Source organism: Euwallacea similis, chromosome 15, assembly GCF_039881205.1.
Source record: "Euwallacea similis isolate ESF13 chromosome 15, ESF131.1, whole genome shotgun sequence".
In the NCBI taxonomy this organism is placed as follows: domain Eukaryota; kingdom Metazoa; phylum Arthropoda; class Insecta; order Coleoptera; family Curculionidae; genus Euwallacea; species Euwallacea similis.
In genome coordinates this window covers 2,049,314-2,061,434 of record NC_089623.1, presented here as the reverse complement: position 1 = coordinate 2,061,434, position 12,121 = coordinate 2,049,314, and the positions used below count along the sequence as shown (strand labels likewise).

Here is a 12,121-nt window from a genome sequence, read left to right as displayed (position 1 = left end):
AGCATGACTATACAAGAAATGGCTGTTATTTAATTCTGCAATGAAGTAAACAGCCATAGCAAATGAAAACTTGTATATTAACAACAGTTAAATTCTTAATATTTATGAAGGGTCCCAAAAGTAATGGGACAAAGAACAACGGCGGATTCGTGAGATCAAAATATTAAGATCCAGCTCAATTTCGAAAATTGATATTAATAAAGATACAGGGTGTTAAAGTTTAAATTTTATTTTTGATTTTTTCCATACCTTCACCGTCCTTTGACTTATGGGACTGAAATTTTGTATACGGGGATTTCGGGGGCAAGAATCTGCCGTTGCTCTTTGCCCCATTACTTTTGGGACTCCCTGTATATTACGATAAGAAAATGCAAGCTTTTGCAAAATAAAAAAGAATAACTCTTCTTTGTTCGTACGGAGTAAATAAATAATAAATAATTGGAAATAAATATTTAAAAAAATAATTACTTTCCATATCTTCGAAACAAGTGCTGACTTGCGGACCCACGCTTACTAAGATTTTTTTTTGTTTATTTTAGTCCACACTATTACACCCTGTATACTTCTGAACTAACCTGAAGACAGCTGAATCAGGATCTGCACCATAATTTCTTTCCTCTCCATGCACGAGTCTGTACTCAACATTATCTTGTGCATGTGATATTGTAGTTCGGAGTGCGAAATATGAAGTCCAACAACAGATCGAGTCTGTTGCCATCGAGATTCTCTTTAGCCGACTGCTGAAAATCGAAATTTCGCACCTTTACACAGTTTTAATTCTATCTATTTTCAACATTCCTTGCTGACTCTTCTTCGTCATTTTTCACCAACCCATTGCCACATTGTTTCATTTATGTACAGATTCAACTTGATTGGCAATCAACTCTATGGGATCGACGTGTCTGAAAGATGCCTGGTTTCATATCTTTCTCCATCAAGCTCCTTGTTCCCAAGCTGTCCTTAGAGTCTTATAGTCCAAAGAACCTTTTTCAAAAGTATCTGCCAACGCTCGATAAACTAAGACACTGCTAACCATGGCAGCATTAAAGATCGTTAACGCTTACATAACATTCTGTACAAATTATAAATTAATTAAATAAATATTTTGTAAGTTAACTGGTGTGTGTTCTCCCTTCAGCCATTGGGTAAATTAATGCAAATATCAAATTCCTGGATATGTAGAAGTTAATTATTAACCCTCCTGGCAAGAGCTCGGGCTTGTACTAATTTATGTTTAATTATGCCATCCCGATGTAGTGGTAAAGCAGTCGGGATACCTGACTTTGATTCGATCTGTATTATGTACCAATTATCAGGAAGTTGTCTCATTGGAAACTTAACATTCGTTGCGGTAGGTTATAGTTGAATTTGACTAAAATAGTTCAGGTTAGTTCAGGTTAGTTCGAGTCTAAACACTCGTGCGTCAATTTCTGAGATATGTATGGGGAAACACTAAAACCGCACTATCAATCGAATCCAATTGGAAATATCCACGTTTATGTGAGCAATGGTTTCAAATTTTAAAACAATTTGATGATTTTGGTTTTTGATGGTGATTGATGAATTTGATTAATACATCCTTTACTTTGATGGGAGCTACTTAGGCGAGATTTGAAATAAATGACATGTCTAATTACAGCCGATATTAATATTGTGAGGCAATAACTCACACTAGAATAGTAACATCATCAATCAAAAATATCGATTTAAGGAACGGATTTCGTGAGACGTGAACTGGCTCGCAAGTATAATCTAATATATTAAATTTTCGGAGCTTTTGCAACTAAGTACTTATTGGCAGACCAAATGGATATAACCAGAATATTTTATGGGAAAAGTCAAATTATATTGCTAGTCAGTACTTGATCAAAAAGGTGAGGACTAGAGAGGTAAAAACACACATAGCTTCAAAGTTTTGCACCACCCCATTCTTGGGTGTTTTATTATGCAGTGCAAAAAACTTTGAAATATTTACTTATTCATGAATTTTGATTAAAAGTCAATTAATTTGTCCCATAATTACTTTTTACTATTAAATTTTAAACAATAAAAACAATTTTTAAATTTAAAATAAATTAATAACCTATATTTCCAGCTCTAGCACAAATGCAGGCTTAAAGACGTTCTTGCATACTTTAAACAGGGTTCGCTATAAGATCTTGAGGAATATGCTGCACTTCTTCTGCACTAGCAACAACAAACTCCTGAATGGTTCCGGGAGGACTTGTTCGAAAATTCACACCTCTGGAAACCATATTGCAAGTGTGTTCTATAGGGTTCGTGTCAGGCGACAAAGCAGGCCAATCCAAACGATTGATTCCCACTTTAAAGGTAGTCATTTGCTGCCATAGTACGATGAGGACCAGCATTGTGGGCCATGAAGACAAATCTGTCACCAACAGCCCCTCGCCGTAGTCTAAAACATGGATTCAGAATGTTCCTAATTTATCTATCGCCCGTAATTGTCCCTTGAATATGAACGAAGCCGGTGCGCCAGTCGGTCATTGTATCAGCCCAAAACGTGGGACTTCCTCCCGCAAAAGGACGCACGGGGTGAGTGTGGGCAAGTTGAACAGCTCTTGCTGGTTCTCTCCAAACTCGCATTCGGCGGGTATCATTTATTAGACAAGTTCTGGTCTCATCAGAAAAAAAAATCCAAAATCCTTCGGATAAAAGTTTCTGCTATTTAGTCCGCTACAATCGACGAAGTCTGTGTTGATATTTTAGCCGAGAAACTCTTATTGGTCAGCGACATCGCAAACCAGACTGAATGATTCGCTTTCTTAGAGTTGAGAAAGAAGTAGCAACTGCAAGTGCATATTTAACTTCCTTAGAAAGCTCTGGAATTGCCATAGTAGGATTTCACTGAATTGCTAAGTGTATACAGCACTCGCAAAAAGTATTGTCACACGTTTATAACTTTCATAAACCTGATATTTTTTTGAAATGCTTAAAGGAGCGTAATTTTATTTAAAAAAGGTATTCAATGCATTATTTTCGATGTTCCAAATTTTCACCCCTATCCAGCTCCCCTATTAACTTTTTATTTTTAAGTAGACAGGTACCCATTGCAGTATATTAAATGAAAAATAATTCAATGAGGGATACAACGGTATACTCAGAACTAAAATTGGATCTACAGTTTCCTTTAAAAATAAAATTATTAGATTCAAAATAAAGTATCTCACTATTACATCAAACAAAATTGAAATTCCTACAATAAATGCTCAAATTGGGCTTCGCTAACAATTTGGCTATGACTCACTCGTTCCTCGAACTTTTTTATGCAATTATTCAGTATTGCTTCTCTTATCAATTCTAATTCTGTTTAAATTCTAAGACGTGAACCATTTAAATTTTGTGGCTTATTTTTTTACGTTTTAAGTGACCTTAAAAAAAATCAAAGGACGTAAGATCTGGAGATCGTGGCGGCCATTCTATTGCGCCTTTTCTACCTATCCACCTCTTAGGAGAAATCCCAACAAGAAACCATCTCACAGCCATAGCATAATGTGGTGGTACACCACCTTGTTGAAACGAAATATTATTGAATACTTGTTCCACAATTTCTTCAGAAAAAATTACGATGATTAATAGAACTATTTTATTTTACAATAAGTGCAGATACGATGCGTTGTTTAAGTTCTCCTCTATGAAAAATGGACCGATGAACTGGTAGCTGATTATATCCATCCATACATTGAGTTTTTGCGGATGTTGGGTATACAGAGTCTGCATCCAATAAGGATTGTCTGTAGACCAGCAGCGACAGGCATGTCGAGGAATAGATCCATTTAAGCAAAACTTTGCTTCATCCGAAAATTAAATTCTAGAAAAGAACCTACTATCCTGAATACCTTTTTCTTGCATCAACTCACAAAATTCCATTCTGCGATCAAAATCTTCAGGCGTCAACTCTTGGATAAGGGAAATTTTGTATGGATGAAATCTTCCTTATTTTAAAAGATTATCTACTGATTTTGCAGAAACATCAAATTCATCAGCAAATTTGCTGGTAGACTGCATGGGATTTTCATCGATAGATAAAAGAATGTCTAGTGCTTTATAGCGACGCTGTTCGAGGTCTTCCTCATGTTGAAGCAGCTTGCACACTTCCAGGTTGTTGAAATTTTTCATTAACCCGAAAAACTACATTTCTATCAATAGGTCGGTCCGGATATTTCTCATTAAATATAAGACGCACCTTATCTTAAATTCTTTTGCGATTTCCATACCCCAAAAAGATAAAACTTTCAATTATTTGGTTCTCAGATAAACTATCCATTTTTTTGATATTCCAACTATGATAGATACCTAACAACTGAATTTAACTATTAATGAATTCTGAGAAAATCGAAATATTTTATATCTAAAAAATTGTTTATTATTATATTAAAAAATTAACACGATTTGGAATTTCTACGCCTTATTGACATTTTTTCACTCTCTTTTAAAATGAAATAAGAATGGATTGTCTATCTAGGAAACAAAGATTAAATTTAATCTTTTTAGGATATGGACTTTGATCTATTTTTTTTTTAAGAAAGCTGCAGATTCAATTTTAGTTCTAAGTAAACCGTTGTATTGAATTACATTACATTTGATATGTTACAATGGGCACCTTTCCGTTTAAAAATAAAAAGTTAGTAGGGGTAGCTGGATAGGGGTGAAAAATTTTAACATCGAAAACAATGCATTAAATGTCTTTTTTTTAATAAAATTATAAGTATTTAGACATTTTTTTTTAAATATCGGGTTTATGAAAGTTATAAACGTGTTGCAATAATGTTTATAAGCGTTATACAGCGATTCAGCCTTTGGTTAATAACACGCCTGTCACCACTTCTAGGTCTATTTTGCACAGAGTTATTCTCTAAATAACGATTACATATGCGGTAGACGTCGCCTTGAGAGACGCTTATACGCTCAGCTACGAACCTTTGCAAATGTCCTTCCACTAAAGTCACTATTCTTGCACGGTCAAATTGTGGTATCACTTGGCGACTCATGGTTTTGCTTTACACCCTAAAATGGTACCAGCCCATATCAACAAAGTAAACCTCGAATTCTTTATTAAAAAAAAAATTTAAGCATTTCTTTATAGCTGCAGAAAGGGCCACGTTGTTAATAATAAACAATAAATACAATGCTTTAAAACAGAAAAATGCAAAACTTTTGAAGCTATTGGTTCCAAAGACCCAAGAAAACGTTATTTTTCACACTTTTTGATGATTTGTTGAATATGAATCGATGAAAATCGATTGAATAATGTCGTATCGATAAATACACATCTAACAGAGAAAATATGAAGAAAAATTAATTCTGTTCACTCAGTTTTAATGTAAATTTTCATTATTTAAGAACTTTCTAACATTAAAACAGTGAGAAGCATTGAGCATGTCTTACGTCATCATTACTGTCAAACTTTATGTCTATATTTGACATTTTATAATAGCTTTGAGATTTCTTGTGGAAAGTTGCGTTGTTGAATGGTTAAAAATAAATATAAAAAAACATAAAGATATTTAAAGCAGATGTTTAAAAATAACTATCTCTTGTTGTACTCATTTTAAAGCACGCTTTTTTACACTATTACAAGTTTTAAAAGTTTGTCGACCATCTAAATTGCGGAGTACTCGACGTATTTTCTCTTGAACTTCTTCCACGTTTTGATACTTTTCCCGATACACCGCATCTTTTACAGTATTCCACAAAAAAACTAGAGGAGAAATGTCAGGGGATCGTGCAGGAAAACGTATCGATCCGTGGGTAGCTATACTTCTATCATCAAAATATTCATGTATTAATATAATAAATTTCTTTCACATTATAAGCTGGAGCGCCATCTTGTGGAAAGAATAGCGTGTCTTAGGTTTAACATTTTATCAAACTAATGCATGACATTTGACATTTTTGACTTTTAACCACTCAGTGCTTGCTAGGTTAAATTAATTTGGTTTATTGCCGCTTGTACAATTAAAAATAAAAATAGTTCAACATTTTAAATAATATTCGTTTTATAAAAAAAGTTACTGAAGCTTTTTGTATAAAATTAAACTAGTTTTAATTTCGTTTAAAAAAAAGTGTTTTTTAAATTATCTTGAAAACGCGATGTTCAATTGTTTTTCTAGTATCACCGTTACCGTTACCAGCCCAAAGAAAATGCAGCTCATGGCAATTTAAATTAGGGCTCTATCTCTACTAATGACAAAATGAACACTGATGCGTACTTAACTTGGTACACCCTGTATATATATAAAAAAATTAATATAAATAGGATAAAAATAAAAGAAGGTAGATGTTTGATTCTAAATATTAATTCATTGAAATTTCATATCATATTATGGTTATTTTACAGGAATACTTAATGGACAGGACATTCGTTGTTTGATGCGGAATGAACAATTTGAAAATGCACTCAACGATATGGAGCTTGTGATATGGAATTGTGTGATAGTGGTTATTAAAAATGTTCTCGGAAATCATCAATCCGGAAATTTGCGAATGTTATTTGATCACATGCTAAGTGCTTTTCACTGCCTCAATGTTAAAATGTCATTAAAAATGCACTTTTTTCGTCGCCATATAGAGAAATTCGCTGTACAACCACGAGCTGAATCCGATGAGCACGGCGAGCGTTTCCATCAAGTTACGGCAAGGCTCGAACATTGGTACAGTAGTAAACAGCTATGGGCGCTTTTAGGTAAAATTTGTTAGATCTTGCAAAAGGAAGAAGGCGATACGCAATAATCAAGAAAGAAAAAAAAACTAAAAAATGTTGATTTTTTGCGAAAAAAATGTTCAAAACTGAGTGAACCAAATGATTTTTTTTAATAGTTTCTATTAGATATATAGTTGTCAATACGATGTTTATTCGATTGATTTTCATCGACTCAAATTCAACGAATGATAAAAAAATGAGCAAAATTAAATTTTCTTGAGTCCACGGAACCAAAAATTTGAATTTCAAATATCTCAAAAGAGCTAATCTAGAAAAATGGTTAACACCACTGGAATTAGGTTTCCTCCCCGAATTGGCGGATTTTGCAACTAGCACAGTGTAATTATTCTGGTCGCGAGCGGGAAAAACTTGAATACGCATCTGGAAAGTTTTAAAATTGCGAATTCTTACGAAAACTCGATCTTTTGTATGGTGCGTTAAACACCACTTCTGACAGTAAAATTGCTGGTTAGAATGGTTCTAGCTCCTCAATGCTTAACAGTCAACCTGTTGTTGAATTAAACTCTTATTTTCCTAAATGACGCATTTACAGAGGAACGTTCCAAAGAGCAGCGCTCAGGGGCGCCCCACTTAAACGGGAATATGCATCTAAAAACCAACTTATCCGTTATGATAATATGGATACATTGTTTTCCATAAATTTCCACAACACATTATCCCACATTAATTAGAAGGCCCGCCGTCAAACAATGTAAAATAGGACAAAGCGGCGGTACGGTTTTGTGAACAAGGGTTTTTCTTGGGATTTCCACAAAGTTTTGATTTTGGCATGAATATTCATCAACAGATCTTAAATTGAATAGCAATTTTATTAATTTATACCCTTGACAAATTAAATTAAACGAGTTATGGAGATGGGAGCGTCTGCGAAAATTGCACATTATCGCGCACTAAGTTTTATGGTAATTTTGGTCAATATGTTCGCAAGTGAATTGCCAAGCTGCACTTGAAGTTGCGTTAAAATTCGATATAATAAATCATTTGATAAGAATTTAAGGCGGCTCGTAGAATTCAAGATTAATTAATTTACCTGGCAAGGTGAATTTTATCTATTTGCGTATAAATGCCCCATTTGTTTTCAAAGCCTCTGAAAGGGTAAATTTCATTTACTCGAATAATATTTAAACAGAAAGCTCTTTTATTAGAGGTTTCCATCACCTGTTTATGACAGGCTTCTAATTAAAATTCTCAGATTTTCAATCTACTGGGGAACAGGAAATATTCCTCTTGAAATGATTTCTAGATCCAACTACTCTTTCTTCTGGATCATGACTGAGCTAATTAATTTTCGATTAGAATTTGTCGAGGTATTTTCCGCTAAAACTTTTAAGTATTAAAAACACTATGTGTTTGACAGATTCGCTCGGAAGTTTGAAGTACAAAATCTTCGTCCAGGGGAGGGAGATTTGCTCGTCGACATTGCTTACAGAGAACCCAAGTAAAGTTACGATTGCACAGGTGACTCACGTAAATGTTTCATTACCGTGTAAATCCTAAATTTATGGTGTGTTTGTTACACTCTCCATGAATAAAAAATAAATTTAAATATTACTATTTAAATAATTACTATTAAAGTTCACGTTTCTAAAGTGCTGAGCGAACTTATTAATAACCTGAAAATTGCATTAACGCATTTCAGCAAGAAGCCGCGGTATTCTTCTCAAAGCAAATTGAGATATTTCGAATTATTAGTATCTAATATTAAAAAATCACAAATTAGAGCAACAAAAGCATCAACTTTAGTTATAAGGGCACTTAATAGAAATTGATTCAGAATTAAATTTAGAATCTAGATATGCAAAAATATGCGAGGTATTCCATTTAAAATAAACGACTTTTTTGTTTTAAAAGTTCTTGAAATTGGACATTATTTTTTGAAAACCCTGTATTATAAAAACGTTTCCCGTTAACTTAATTTACCATGTCTGGTTAACATGTCAACAAATTTCCACAAAGCCAGCTGGCAATTTTACATTCTAAATAAATGATGTTCTAGAAACATTTTTACTTAAATCAAAATATCTTCGAAACTGTTATGTTTAGGGATATCTAATAAGAATTTAATCAGGTTAATCCCTAAATTCGAACAATGCAAAACTATACCGGGTGTTCCGTTTGAAATAAGGAAGTTAACCTTGACTTCCGGTATAACCGGAAGCAGCAGGCCTTCAAAATATTTAAAAAAAAGAGTATCTATATTAGTTTAACATTAAAATATGAAAAATAAAAAATAAATACCAGTTCAAAAGTTTCTAATAACACAGTTACGTGAATCACCTTGTACATAGTGATATTACAAATTGTAAATTTGCAAGTCATAGAAAAATCATGACGTTGTCGATGCGATTAGTAGCTATCGATACTAAAAAATTACTAAATTTCGTAAATTTTGCCCAAACAGTCAATCATATTTTGTTTTTTGAAAATTAATTTTTGGGTAGCTCGAGACATCTTTTTTAATTATTTGAGTCGCCTTGCGTCTGTTACTGTTTTTTTTTTAGATTGTAAATCAAAAGAAACTGTAATTTTCAAGCGTTTTTTTACAAAAACTACGACTTATTGCGTGGTTTTTTAGGGCGAAAACTGAAGAAATCATATTAGTAGTTTTTTTTTAATCCCAGAACACCACGGGACTAAATTTTCTTTCAAATAAATGGAAATGCCCCATATTTCATCAAAACATATTGTATATTAATATTTCTGTGTCAAAACTAAAAGTCACATTCCTGTTATGAATTTATTTCGCCTGATGAAGCAAGCTAGGAATTAAAACGTCAATAACTAAGTTCTATTCGTAACAATATCTAACAAAATTATACTAAAAACGAGAAAACTAATTAAATTCTTGTAACTTGGTTTATTTCAAAGTACTTATCATAACTTTTTCGTGCATTTTTCGTTACTTTTTTCCATCGTTATTGGTAACATTCGCACATGCTTCTGTTAGCACTAAAGTCCTCTTCATACTATAAGTTGAGCGAAGCTCACGCTTGCACTCAACTGAGCGCTCCGCCCATTTCAAGGCATAAAAAGTATCGTTAAGTGTGATTTTTTTTTTAATGTGAATATGCTCACTACTGTTTAATACACTCAATTTTGAAATTTATTTAAGTGGAGATATACCATTATAAATAAATAATTAATATAAAAAGGCTTCAAGTCTCTTTCTGATATTCTCATATATCTTTAACTTTTTAGTCCATAACTTGCCTCATCAAACCACCTTAATGAACATAACAAAAATGTGCGTTTTTATTTTGTACAATTTAGCCTTTACGATCTCTTGTGAAAATCTAATCATCTATCATGAGAGAGGCCGTGCACTTTTAAAGGGGTCACACTGTATATCTTTCCCTTGTATCTTCCTTCCATCCTTTCCCGCTTACACCCCTATATGCATATGTCTTCGGACATACACGCACGATGTGCATGTATTTTGCATGCAGACATGTGTAATGAAGCCAATAAGTATTAGCACGTGTTGCCAGTTTCCCAACATAGTCTTTCCGTTTCTACTTGAACGCTCGAGTCCTTTGCGAACTTGCTACTAATGGTGCTTGAATTACATTAGACATGGCACAATTAGATAAAAAATTAAAAGCATTGTAAGTTTTGTGGAGTAAAATAAAAATTGCTGTTAATTAGTAGTCAGCCAGCCCTCTTTTCGGCCTTAAAAGAGCGCCATCCCGTCAGACGTGAAAGTTATAAATCTGCTAATACTTTGTTGAAGTAAACGTCCCCACTTTCCACATCGACTTTAGGAAGTTTATATACAGTTCCAGGTGTATTGACGCGATTGAGAATCCTTCTAAAAAAATTCATAAATTCTGAATGGGCTTCAGATCTGGTGAATTCGCCGGCCATTCTATGCTAGAAATATTTTCTTCACACTTCGACCTCGATGTCGCCTATAATTATCATTCATAAAGATAAAAGTAAGCCCATTTCCATTATGTAAATGATAAATAATAAACATAAGAATATTTTTTATGTAAAATCATTTTGTTCTTGCGCCGATTAAAATGAAATTTTCAGCTTGGGTGTTGGAATAGAAATTGCATTAAGTATTGATGGATTTTATACTTAGGGTTAAACTTAGGGTTAAACCGGAAATTCAAACATAATTTGGCTTAACAATTAGTTACCTTAACAGCCTTTCTACGCGAAATATGTAGTTTGTAGATGCCGCATAGACGAGTCGTTTTCCAGATATTTATAGTTATAAATTTTGCCCCGCTAAGGCCATAATTGACTAAAATGGAGGGCTTATGGGATGAAATATGCAAGTTGATTTACATAAATTTTGCAATTTTTTTAAGGAGAATTTAAGTTTATGTGTTAGCTCCCCGAGGATAGTATCGGGTTGTAACTCAGCAGTTGGGTGTTTTCGCCGTGCTTTTGACCAACAAAACGTACTAATAAATTATGTATAATAAAATTTATGCAGTAAATAAAAATGAGATAATGGCCGCAACTCTTTAGCAAACACAAACATGAATTCGTGATTTGGGAAATACCAACATGCAAATCTCAACATGCTTTTCGAAACGCACGTAAAGGGGATGTTAAGGCCTTTCGTCATCAAACCGTAGAACCTGTTGTTAACTTTTGATATCAGCACGAACAAGGTCAGAATCAAGAAAACTAGACGCTAGAAATTTCTTAACATAACTAAGTAAAAAAGGAGAAGCATTCAAACCTTTCAAAAACTGTTGAACTCATTCATCAAATTAACTGTAGCTTCTTCATGTTCAAAAAGTGTTTTTTTAATGTGAACAACGGTCCAATTTCAATTCCGAACACGAGAATGAAATGAAAATAATTTTAAAAAATCCTTTGAAATGACGACGTACTCGCGTATTCTGAGACGATCACGCGTCCATATGACACTCGCGTCCGCGTTCTGAGGGCGTCCCTTCGTCGAGTCGTCCAACGAACGAATGATTAGGGCCTTTCGTCTTGGCTGCTGCTTGCGGCATCGCCACCAACGAATCTGCTGCGTATCGACCGCATTTTCCATTTTTGGCTTTATCTTCTGATGCATGAAACCTGGATGCCAGGAAAGTTTCAAAAGTTTAATTGTTTTGGTATTAATTTAAAAATTGCATTGTTTCCATATGCGTCCTTTCCATAACAAATTTAACTACTTAATATAAATTCTTTACACCTTATTCAAAAATATTAAAATGCATGCAGATGGCTATTGCAAATTTGGTCTAGGAAACTTTCAACATCAGAGGTATGGAAATTAGTTTTTAATAAAGGCGAGAGTCAAAATGCCTTCTAGGCTCAAGTTAGTCACCCAGCATGAAACCTTTATCTTGATACCATTTGGTAACTGTAACTAGTTATGCCAATGGGGAGTAACCGATAGTTAAT

The 12,121-nt window shown here is 33.7% G+C and overlaps 1 protein-coding gene across 2 annotated transcripts in view; it reads right to left on the bottom strand.

Moving 5' to 3' along the window:
* nolo (no long nerve cord) overlaps window positions 1-11,665 on the bottom strand; it is a 205,502-nt gene extending 193,837 nt beyond the window's left edge. For both annotated transcript variants that reach the window (XM_066397510.1, XM_066397511.1), the window contains exon 1: window positions 11,442-11,665. The gene's annotated coding sequence lies outside the window, so the exon portion shown is untranslated. The remainder of the gene's footprint in view (window positions 1-11,441) is intronic.
* Between the last annotated feature and the right edge of the window lie 456 nt (window positions 11,666-12,121).